This window comes from Protopterus annectens, chromosome 3.part0, assembly GCF_019279795.1.
Source record: "Protopterus annectens isolate FY-2018-M chromosome 3.part0, PAN1.0, whole genome shotgun sequence".
NCBI lineage: Eukaryota > Metazoa > Chordata > Ceratodontiformes > Protopteridae > Protopterus > Protopterus annectens.
The window spans coordinates 249,412,973-249,425,664 of record NC_056731.1 but is presented as its reverse complement, the minus strand read 5'-3'; the positions used below and the strand labels follow the sequence as shown (position 1 = coordinate 249,425,664).

Genomic DNA, 12,692 nt, shown 5'->3' with positions numbered 1-12,692 from the left:
ACAGTTTGGGGTCGGAATGTATGATACGATGAGTAACCAGGTAAGGCTGGGGTGCTCTCCACAGCCTTGAACCAGGTCTCTGTGACTGCAAAAATGTCAGCATTCTCCAGGGTTAGGAATGTTTGCAATGAGTGCAGTTTCATGTTTAGACTCCTAGCGTTTAGCAGCATGACCTTTAATGTGCATTTTGTAGATGCTCTTCTTCTTGTTCTCTGAGATTCCCTGTATTTTGCAATACTTTAATATTTGTCAGTCCCTCTAAATAATTCTTGTTACTTCTTAACCATTCTTCCTTTCTTTTGAAGAAATGTCCATCTTCTTTAATAGCTCCTGAATAATTTCCACTAGCCATTCCTTAAATTCCTCTCTTTACAACAGATAGGTGGGAAAGTGCCAGTGTCTCATTTTTATTTCATTATCCTGTGTTTTCATTTTAGTTATTACTGATGCATGATCTGATATATTTACTGGGGGCATGTCAAGACCTTCAAATAAATGCACATGTTCCTGTGAAATGTTAATTCTGTCTAGCCCAGCCTGGTTTTTGTATCTTGGGAAATAATATGTAAATTCATTCCAAACTCTTAGTACTGAACTCATATCTTCCATGCTAAATAATTTCATATATTCATTTAAAAATCTACCCTTCTTTGCTATATTTTTCCTTCTGGGCCCCCAGACACATATTCACTACTGCAACTCAAATTCCTGTCTCCACCTACAATATTCCTTACTGAAAGCTAATTATTTCTCCAAGTTTACTAGAAAAAAGCCTTATCATATTTAATATCATTTTTCATTTACTTGCTTTCTCTTAAAACATGTTACTAGGTTAAGCTAATGGCCTTAATCCAGTCATTCCCCTATGCAAGAATGAGAAAAAGCACAGTATTTTTTCTTTCGTCTTGCTCTTTTAACCAGATCTTTTTTTTGTTTGTTTTTTTGTTTTTACATTGCAGTGCCTACATTTCTTAAAACTGAACAAGGGAAAAGAGGGAAGAAAGGAGAAAGAAACAAAAAAGGAAAAAGAGGAGCACCTATTTACATTGGTATCCCCATTACACTTAAAAATAACTGAAAAAAACTTTACTTTATAACATGTACAGAAAATCATGCACTATTTAAATAGTACTATTAAGAAAAAATGTTGTTGCACTTACATTTAAGTTTCTCCCCCCTCTTCCCCCTCCTGAATATTTTTCTACACATTAATGACATGAAGTAGGGCATATGAAGAAAATCTCCCTTTTAACCGTGTTTCACAATCTGCTCACATTCCGGCTTAAAGATGTATAATCTTGGTATTTTCTATTATTTCCTTCCAACCCCTTCCTGCATAAGCATGGATTTTACTCTTATCCCATTACTCTTCCACCATGGCTCCTTGTACTGACTGTGCTATAAACATGCTTCAATCCAGATTTTTCCATCCCTGTATCGACTCAATGGTGCACATCACAGCAAAATGAAAAATATTACAAGCTTTCCTTGTCACAGTCTTCTAACCATAACTATAAACATAATTTTCCTCTTCCATGATGAGGTTAAATGCCCTTTTTTAGCACACAAACCCATAATCTCCTTTTCACCAATCTGGAAGGCAGCACTTTAACTGCCAGAGATAATGGCCCTTTTCTTTGTAGACATGGGAGAAACAGTCCAAACATCAATGTGAGAGCTTTATTTTAGACAATCCCATATCCAGCTTGGCTGAAGAGAAAGAGATAAACAACTGATCAGTCTTTATGATTGTATTCGTTCCATGTAAATAGAAATGTATTTGACAGTGTAAATCTAGCAAGTGTAGCATGTATTCAACCATGTTGGAAAATTTTGGAAATAATACTGGAAGAATATTAATTGATGATTCAGAAGAAGAAAAGATGGATTAGTTCTCAATGATACCCTATCTTTGTGGAAAATCAGGTAAGGAGGTTTTGAAGACAAGGCATGGTGTTCAGAAATTCTCCTGGCAGAGGTGATGACCACCAAAAAAAAAGTCTTGCAGGACAAGAACTTCAAAGCTTTGGACACTGGTTCAAAAGGGGGGGCCATCAAAATCTGCAAACAGAATATTAATATCTCAAGGGGGTATCAGTTCCCAGAGTGGAGGCTGTAAGAAGAAAATAACCCCTGAGAGAAGCTTTGGAAAGTCTAAAGGATGAAATGGGAGTGTTATCTTCCCCAATATGCAAAGAAGATATAGCAGAAAGCTATACCTTACCAGTGGAATAACTGGCTCTGTCTTGAAAGAGAGATGCTAGAAAATCCAGAATGTCCAGAAAAGGGGCTGACAATGGGAGATCAAGATAGCGAACCTTTTCCACTTACTTTTATAGATCTTCATGTTAGAAGGTCTTAGGAAAGAGATCAAAAGTGAATGAGTGGGGAAGAAAGCCTGGACTGCTCAGCCATCATTGGAATTAGAGAAACCATGCAGTTAGCTTGAGGGATTGAATGTTTGGGTGAGGTGGCCCTGACAGGTGAGATAGGAGACCTGGAGCTGAACCCAGCACCAAGGGAAGGTGCACTAGACAAAACCAGAGGTAGAGAAACCATACTTGCTGAGGCCAATAAGGGGTTATGAGGATGACCATGACCGTCCTCACTAAAGCTTTCTGTAGGAATTTGGGTAATTAGAGTGGCAGGAGGAAAAACATAAAGGAGTCTAGAGGTCCAATTGTAGATCAGAGGGTCCCTATGTCACTCCCCCTTCTAGGGCATCAGACCAAAATATTTGCTGCATTTGGCGGGGATATGCAAAGAAGTCACAGCAATGATGACCCCAATGGCTAAATATGCACTTTACTATTACTGAGTTGAGGAACCATTCAGGAGGACAGACATGCTCAACCTGTCCATCAGAACAATGAACTTCCCCAGAATGCACACTGCTTTCAAAAAGCAGTGCGAAGATGTGACATCACCCAAGGCCATACTCCCATGACCTCTTGACACAAGCAATAACACAGGGCTTCTCTCTGTTTGCTGATGTACCAAACCATTAACATGTTGTCTGGATAGATATCACACCCAAGGCTGCAAGAGTCCTGCCATGCCTACAATGCCTGGAGGACTGCTCTCCTCTCCAAAATGGGGATGTGAAGACTGGCCTCTACCTGGGACCGCATACCTTGGGCTGTCTTTCTTAAGAAATGCCCCTCCCCACCTCATGTGGGAAGAATCCATAGTTACTGTGGCTTAGGGTGAAAGTACAACAAAATTACATCCTTAAGATACAACTGGTAACTCCAACTACCAGCGGATATGAGATCTGCAAATTTCCATTAGTGACACTTGAAAGGACATGGGATGTTGTCCAACAGACTACTGAATTTAAAGACCCACTATAGAACTCTCATGTGATATCTGGCCACCAGAACCAGGGTGATCGCAGCAAACATGGAGCACAAGAGGCATAGGATCAGTTTTGCGGGTGGCTTCTAATAAGACAGAAGTGTTATGGCTTGCTTGTGAAGAGTTGAAATCCTGGTTTGAGGGAGCTTGGCAATCTGAAGTTTCATATCCAAGACAGCCCTGATAAATTCCAAGGACTGAGTGGGATGAAGCTTGGACTTGGCTGTATTCATTATGATCTGCAGATTCAAGCAAAGAAGAAGCAAGAAGTCCCTGGCCTGAACAAGTAGATCCATGGAGGGGCGGTGATGAGCCAGTCATTCAGATAGGGGGAACACTTGGAATCCCTGCAGTTGGAGGTGAACTGCAACCAGTGCCACACACTTGGTGAATACCTGGGAGGCTGTGTTAAGACCAAAGGGCAGGGCTCTGAAATTGGAAGTGATTGGCTCCCAGCCTGACACAAACAAACCTCCTGGACTGTTTCTGTCCGTCTTTATGTGGTGGTACACATTCTGGAGGTCAATCAAGTATATAAAGTAGTTTTTTCTTAGCAAAGAAACAATAGCTTGTACCGTGACTATCAAAAAATTTGTTTGACTTAAAAACTTGTTTAGACAGCTGGGGTACAAGACTGACCTAAGGTTCCCACATTTCTTTGGCACTAAAAAGAATCTTGAGTAAATTCCAAATTTTCTCTGGTTTGGTGGGACCTCTTGGATGACTTGATTCTCTAGAAGCTTCTTTATTACTGAAGCAGCTGCTTCCCTTTGTGAGGGTGGAACATCTGGAAGTTTCTTTGTGGGTATAGGGGAGAAAGAAAGGGAAGGGAATGAGAGAGCCTCTGGTTATTATCCTCTGCACCCTTACATCTTTGATGATGGAAATCCCAGTCATTGGGTGCAGAGGAACTACCATAGGATCAGTAGCTTGTTCCATGGTCAAGCTGAAAATGGTGCATCTTTCCCGGGGCAGCTAAGCAACACAAGTCAATAAAAGCATAAATTAAAGTAACTTTTTCTCAGTGAAAACACAGTAAACAGCATTTTAATACACTCTGCTAGCACTGAAAGTGTAGCAAACACAGTTTCTCCCCATAAAAAGTAGTTTAAACAACTTTTAAACTGACAAGTACAAAAGTGTGCTCCCATTTAAAAGTACACTAAAGTCATGTGACAAAACATATTTCCCTAGCTTAAAAATACTTTTCTTAAAAGGAAGTAAGTTTAAATTGTAAAATATAAAATGTTGAAGGTTTTTCCTAAAAGGGAACTTATCTGCCCAACAATCGAATAATACAAGCAGTCCATCAATCATCAAAAGTCAGTAGAGGAGCGCTCTCTTTGGCAGCAGGAAAGCTCTGAAGGGCTTGGTAGACAAACCTGTCTCTTAATCAGCTCAGCTCAGCTCAAACTGTTTAACAGTTTGGTCTCATTGAAATTGCCCTGAAGCTTGGGAAGTTGGCCAGGTATTATATCCTTGCCTAGATGTAATCCATATAGCTTAGGCTACTGTAGCAGTGATCAGTATGATGAACATATAGGGTGATATGAAGAATGAATGGGGTGTGTCTTTAGCTGTTTTATGAATAACTACTAAAACTGCTTTGGTCCAAGAAGTCAGGGGGGCATCTCCTTGCAGTATGGCATTAGATAAGATTATAAATTATTCTATTAAATTACCTTCTTATACATCTCCACTGGCAAGCCATCCAATCCTGGAGTCTTTCCTAACATACTCTTATTTATAATGTCCAATACCTCTTAAAGTGTAACAGGGGCCAACAGGGAAAGAGCTTCACTCCAATTTTTTTATTTATATAACAGCAGAGACTGCAAATACATCCATATATCTTCTCTTAAAGGAGAAAATTCTCCATCTGCGTAAAGGCCATGTAGTATATCCTAAAAGCTTCTGCAGTATCCAAGAGGATATTTGTCTGGGGGTTCCTAATTTGTAAAATATGCCTATTGAACTTTTACTTCCAAAGACACAAAGCTACATGTTTAATGCTATTAGGAAATTAATTAAATGTTGAACTTGAACAGCCAAGCAAGCATGATCCGCTTTATAGGAAGGCATGGATTCAGTCTGGCTCTTTATTTCTTTAATTTTTTTCTCTCTTTTAATTCCAACTTCCCCAGCTGCTCTTACATTAAAAGGAGATGCCACTGTAACACTGTCTGCTTTTGTGGAAGAATTTAAATCTTTCTGTACAATTTCTTAATGAATTAGTTAAATCCTTTTTTAAAGTATCCCAAGTGCACACAAGATCTGTGAGTTATGAAGTACCTAGAGATGTAGCCCTGCAGAAGAATGACGTCAGCATATCTTTGGCTTTTGAGTTCTTGCACAAAGAAAAATTTGGCTTCCAATGATTGGGTGTCATTCTATTTGTGATTTGAAAGTCTAACTTAAATGGAGCATGATCAGATAATAAAACAGGAAAAATAGTCACAGAACCTATCCAACCTTAAAAAAAGTCTTATATCTTTAAGAATCATATGTGAAAACTCCTGCAGTAGTGCTAGGTAGTATATGAGGATCTTTCATCCCCATCACATTTACTAATTTCTTATGGGAGCATATATCTTGAGGGGCACAACTATCAGTTTTGTAAAAGTTTTCATTTTTTTAGTGTTTCTATTGCTGATGTAATTGTTAAATAACCTATGAAGAATACTAGTCCTGTGATGGGGTATAAAAAGAAGCTATGTCTTACCATAACGTTCCATCTGTATTGTTGATCCTCGTTCAGTCATTACTCCTGGGTTATCAGTTCCGACCTCGGAACCGAGCCGGCCATCTCCCAAGCTCGCGACAGCCACAAACTCTCGAGCTAAACTCTTACCCACAATTCCCCTCTCCCTGTTACCTTAGATTGAGTTTGCAAGTCAAATAAAGTAGAGGCTACCTCTGGTCAAACAACCTAACGGAAATGGATGATGAGATCCACTATCAGCCTCAGGAGGAGGAAGGAGGGAGGGTCGTAATGACTGAATGAGGATCAACAATACAGATGGAACGTTATGGTAAGACATAACTTCTTTATCTGATATTGTTAATCCTCGTTCATTCCTTATGCCTGGGACAGAGTCCCCAGCTACCTTTATTCCTGGGAGGCCCTCATGGAAGGATATTCCTGAGCACCACTGAACCAAAGGACGCTCTTCTTCTGGAGACCAAATCCAATTTGTAATGGCTGATGAAGGTATGAGGTCTAGCCCAAGTTGCAGCTGCACAAACGTCAGGTAAAGAAGCTCTAGCATGGAAGGCAGCAGAAGTTGCTACCGACCTAGTGGAATGAGCCCTAATGGCTGTAGTCAGAGGGATATCGTGAGTTTTGTGAATAAATGTTACAAAGTCTTTCAGCCATTTAGCCAATGTGACCTTAAAAACAGCACATCCAAGTCTAGGCCCAGAATAGGTCAAGAATAGCTGATCTGATTTCCGAGAAGCTTTAGTTCTGTCCAGATAGAAATGCATTTGCCTGTGAATGTCAAGGATATGTAGACAATACTCTCCTCTGTTAGAATGATTGGGAATGAAAACTGACAATTCAATGGATTAGTTAATGGACATTTCAGAGATCACTTTTGGCAGGAAGGAAGGATTAGTTCTCAATGACACTCTATCTTTATGAAAGATCAAGTAAGGTCATTTTATGCATAGAGCTTGAAGTTCAGAGATACGTCTGGCAGAAGTAATGGCAACCAAAAACAACGTTTTCCAAGAAAGAAACTTGAGGTCGTATGAAAAGGCTGGTTCAAAAGGAGAAGTAGTCAAAGCTTGCAGGACTAAAGACAGGTCCCATGGCTGGCTAGGTTCTCTAAAAGGGGGTTTCAAATGATTTACGCCTTTTAAGAAGGTCTTGCATAATTTGTGTGACATAAGAAAAGAGTCATGGACACCATTGTGAAAATTAGATATTGCGGCCAAATGAACTCGAATGGTAGAAGCAGATAGGCCAGATTGGAATAAACTGGACAGGTATTCCAGTACTACCGGCACTAGTGCTGAAAAAGGGTCTGTCCGTTTTTCCTTCAGCCAAATGCTAAACCTTTTCCACTTACGGAGATAAGTAGTTCTGGTGGAAGACTTATGAGATGAATAAGAATGTCATGTACTGCGGAAGAAAGATCAGTCTGCCTGGCAATCACCGGAAGTGGAGAAGCCAAGCTGTGAGCTTCAGGCTGTTCAGGTTGGGGTGAATCAGGTTCTGTGGATGGGAGATCATGTCCAGAGTTGGATCGAGAATCCACGGTTGATCTAGCAAGTGAGGCCATAAGAAGGGGAACCAAATTTGATGAGGCCAATCTGGCGCTATGAGGATTATCTTGTTCTTTAATCGGCGGGCTTTCTTCAGGAACTGGGGAATGAGAGTAAGAGGGGGAAAGGCATAAAGCAGACCCAAGGGCCAATCATGGACTAGAGCGTCCCTGGGTGACTGTCCCCAAGGGGGAAACAGGGTGAAGTAATTGCTGTATTTTTAGTTGGTTGGGGATGTAAAAAGGTTGCAGCAAGGGAGACCCCTGCGGTTGAAAATCTCCACCACTATAAGAGGATTCAGAGACCACTCGTGTGGTTGCAGAATGCACCTGCTCAATCTGTCTGCTAACACGTTGGAACTCCCGGGAATGTGCATTGCTACTAGAAAGCGGTTGGTAGCCATCACCCATTGCCATATCCTCATGGCCTCTCGACAAAGTGGGTAGAATTTGGTTCCACCTTGTTTGTTGATGTACCAGACTACAGCCATGTTGTCCGATTGAATTGCAATAGTCCCTGACGGAAGGAGGGAATGAAATGCTTGCAATGCTAGAAGCACCGCCCTCAGTTCTAGGACATTTATATGCAGATGAGCCTCTAGTTCTGACCACGTGCCTTGGACTGTCTTCCCCTGAAAAAGCCCCCCCACCCCATCAGGGAGGCATCAGTGGTCACTGTGGCTTTGGGCTGTTGGGGTGTGAAGGGGCAAGACCATTGTGACGGGTTCTGCAACATCCACCAAATCAAGTCTTGTTTGCATCTATGAGTCACCTGAATCTGGGATGATAGAGTGAACTGAAAAAGGTAGGACTGGGTGAGTAGTAATCATTGTAAAAGCCTCATGTGGAATCTCGCAAGGGGGACAATGGTGATGGAAGCTGCCATGGAACCAAACAGCTGAAGAACAAAATGTGCTGTGGATCTTTCCCTTGAGAGGATCGGTATGAGTTGTTGTTTTATCCTTAAAATTCTGTGGTCTGGAATAGATGCCGTGCAGTTCTTTGTATCCAACATAACCCCAATGAATTCTATGGATTGGGATGGGGATAGGTTGGATTTTTGCCAGTTTATAGTTACACCTAGCCTTTCTGTGGTGTGAAGAGAGTATGCCAAGGCATTTTCCAATAGATGTCTGGTGGGGGCGGTGATAAGTCAATCGTCTAGGTATGGAAACACCCGGAATTCTTGCAGTCGCAGGTGAGCTGTGACAACTGCCATGCACTTTGTGAATACTCTGGGGACTGTAGAGAGTCCGAATGGCAGTACTTGGAACTGGTAATGACTGGCTCCCGCACGGAAGTGAAGGAGTCTTCTCGAAAGTCTGTCCACCTCTTTATCCGGTAGTATGCATTTTGAAGATCTATACAGCACATCCAATTGCCTGCCTCCAAGAGTGGGAGGATAGACTGTGTTGTAACCATCCGGAATTTCTGTACCTCTACAAATTTGTTTAGCACACTGAGATCCAAAATCGGTCTCCAGTCCCCGGTCTTTTTTGGCACTAAAAATAATCTGGAGTAGAATCCGGATCCTATCTGGTCTGGTGGGACTATATAGATGACTCTTTTTCTTAGCAGCTTTGAAATCTCTAATGCTGCTTTTTCCCTTTGACTGGGTGGAATGTTGGGTAAGTTCCTTGGTGGGGGGGGGGGGGCAAAGATCGAAGGGAATATGATAACCTCTGGTTATTATCTCTCATACCCAAGAATAGGTGGTAATGGTTAGCCAGGCAGAAGGGTACAAAGAGAAACAACCCCCAACTGCTTCCAGAGGAAAGCAGTTGGGCCGCTCTTCAGGTGTGCTGGTAGGACTGGTCAGAGAAAGAATCTCTGGAACCCTGGTTATGCGGACCTCCTCTGTCCCAAAAAGGGCGTCTTCCATATGAGTTTTCCCCTCTGCCTCTAGGGGAAAACTCGGCTCGTGTGTCACGGAAAGAACCCTGAGACTTTTTGTGCCACATTTTCCCATTCTTCTGGTTTCTGGAGAAAGCCCGTTGAGGGGAAGAATAATGGACACTCACGGCATAAAGGGTCTTACTGTCCTGTTCACATCTAGCCAGTGTGTCTTTAACCTTGGGTCCAAATAATGAAGAGGCTTCAAATGGGAGCGTTCAGAAAGGAAGCCTTGAAAGGTTCTGCGAAATCACACAAGCACATCCAGGGATGCTGTCTCATGGCTATGCCTGCACCCGCTGCTCTAACCGCTCCTTCTGATGCGTGAGAAATCAGATGCATGGAGGAGTTAGAGATCGATACAAAGGTGGTTAACTGTGGGGCCACTTTGTCCCAGACATCATCAGATACAGCTCCGGCCAAAGTTTCAAAGACCTCAGAAATTAAGTCTCTTTGAAGGCTAGTAAAATGTGTCATAAAATTCAGGGATCTGACTGCAAAGGTCGCTGATGCAAAAGTACGCTTCCCTAATCTGTCCAGCGCCCGGGACTCTTTGTTGGGCGGGTGGACAGTCTGGCTTTCTTCCACCAAATCCTTCTTTGTTGCGCCCGCCACCACCAAGGCATCTACAGGAAGACCTTTGGACCAGTGAGGCTCACTATCTGGAGAGGACAAGATTTTATCTGGTCTGCGGGGGATGGCGTCAACAGTGTCAGGAGCCTTCCATGCACACTGCACGATGAGTCGGACAAGGTCATCGGCAGGTGGAGTAACGCAAGAGATAGGGGGCCAGGCACAAAAGGCCTGCAGGAATACAGACTCTTCAGAGGACGGGTTAGAAGGCCACTAATCATCTCTCTGCTTAAGAATTTCGAGGATATCTCCAAAGGATACCTCAGAGGGTGACCGAGGGGACCCTTCCCCATCATCAAAGTCTGTGTCTTCCGTAAGGGACACCTCTGGGGAGTCCACATGCTTCCTCTTACATGAACTCTTGAGATGAACTTCCTTAGGGGGAGAAGCTGGGGAAGACAGTGCAAAAAGGGCCTCCTGTGGGAGTGTGTCCTGAGGCCCTTGTGCCCTGTGTCTGTCAGGGATGTCTTGTGTAAACTGTGGTCTAGAGGAGGACGGGGGCATGACAGCACAGGATCACCAACAGACGCAAGAGCCTTCTCCATGAGTTGGAAGGCTGGTCCACCCAAGGAGGTTACACCTTGCTCAAGCAAATCAGCCCACCAACCTGGAGTCCCCAGATGGCTGTGAAAAACAGGAATACATACGCCACAGCTAGCATCCTGAGCACTGACTGCAGTGACAAGTCTCTCCTGCCACAAAGGCAACTGCGACTCCTTAGTGAGGTCCATGAAAGGAGCTGAAGTGAGGGATGTCTATGCTACAGCAGGGGGCTTCAAAGACAATGAAGGAGGAGAATAGGTAGGAGTCTTTGGAGAAGGGTGGTCCCCTCCGAAGAATGAGTAGGTCCTAGAGGGTTGGATACCTCTGGCCAAAAGCAATTGATCCACAAGAAGCACCACATCATGTTCTGAGAGGCTTCTAGTGGATCTCATGGACATAGCTGAAGGGGAGTCAGATCTATCCAAGGATGCAGGAAACTCAGTGTCCACAAAGGGGTCTTTGGACAGTGCTAACATAAGCGTCTGCACCAAGAACAATGGAGCCGTTAAGGCTTGTACTACTGATGTCTTCACCGAGGAGGTCATCAGTGTCGAAGGTAAGGTCTGCAACGACGTCGGTGCCGAAGTGGTAGTTGGCACTATGGTAGGTGCCAAAAGAGTCTGTGCAGAAAACGAGGTGGTCGGTACCGAGAGAATAGTCAGTGCCGTGTAAATTGTCGGAGTCAAAGCAGGGGGGCATCAGAATAGTCATAGACGCTGGGTCTGCATTGAAGAAGAAGTCGGTGCCGGTAAGTAAGTCTGAACCAAGGGGCCCCTCGGTTCCGATGAGGTGTAGGGCACAAAACTCAGTGCCAAATTAACGGATGGTGCTGAAGACTTTGGTGAAGAAGATCTAGGCACCGAAAGCTTCGGAGCCAAAGAAGTCAAATCCAAACTAGAAAGATTGGCCTTCTTAGGTCTTGGTTCCTCATGGTCCCCAGCCGGAGACGATGGAAGACACTTGGCCTTCTTATGATCATCTCTTTTTCTATGGAAACTAGGAGTGGTTGAAGCCTCTGACCCAGAAATAGCCTCAGAAAGGGAAGACTTAATTAGTCCTTTTAAAATCAGTATATTTTTCCTTTCCACCAAAGTCCTGTTAGAAAAGTTAGCACAAATCCCGCAAAGCGGGTCAACAGTCAAGTGAGGCACACCCAAACAGTAAACACATAATGCATGTGCATCCAAAATAGGTAATTTATGCCCACAATCCACACATCTTTTAAAACCTGGACCACCTTTTTTCTATGCCATGATAGGAAGGAGGGAAGAAGGTACCAACAATGGTACAAGAAATACCCGAAGGTAAAGCAGGAAAGATTTTTACCAAGGATGGTAAAGGAGTTACCACATGTTAAGAAGAAAGAAAGGCTAGACAACAACCAAAATAAAGTCACTAGATGCGATGGGGTAAGAGATAACTATTTAATAAAATTTGAACTGAGAAGAACTGCAATACGATTAGGTATTATCAAAGAAGTTTTACTTAGCTCAAGAGAAGTGGCTTGACATGACTGAATGGCGATGCAGCAAACGAAATCTGAGGTAACATGGAGAGGGGAATTGTGGGTAAGAGTTTAGCTCGAGAGTTTGTGGCTGTCGCGAGCTTGGGAGATGGCCAGCTCAGTTCCGAGGTCGGAACCGATAACCCAGGAGTAAGGAATGAACGAGGATTAACAATATCAGATACTTAGTTTTGAAAGAGATGACTTATTTGGAAATATTAAATGAATAGGATCAAAAGTTAGCAACAGATAAGTTATCGCCCACCAAGAACTTAAAATACAAGAGATGTGAATATGTGGCTTTTACACTGCTAAGGAATTTCTTTCATTATTGATGGACAAAAAAAAAAGTTTATTTCAAAAATGTAGCAGAATTCAGTACAGAGTAAGACAAAGGATGGCCTTAACAAATGATACACAGCAAATCATCTGATCTGGGGTCTACATGCTGAGAGTCAGGATGCTTTGAATTCTTATACCATAACTCTTGAAAT

At 42.9% G+C, this 12,692-nt stretch overlaps 1 protein-coding gene across 1 annotated transcript in view; it reads right to left on the bottom strand.

Annotated features, from left to right (window-relative positions):
- ULK4 (unc-51 like kinase 4) overlaps window positions 1-12,692 on the bottom strand; it is a 4,087,308-nt gene that overhangs the window by 2,010,918 nt on the left and 2,063,698 nt on the right. The window lies entirely within an intron of this gene.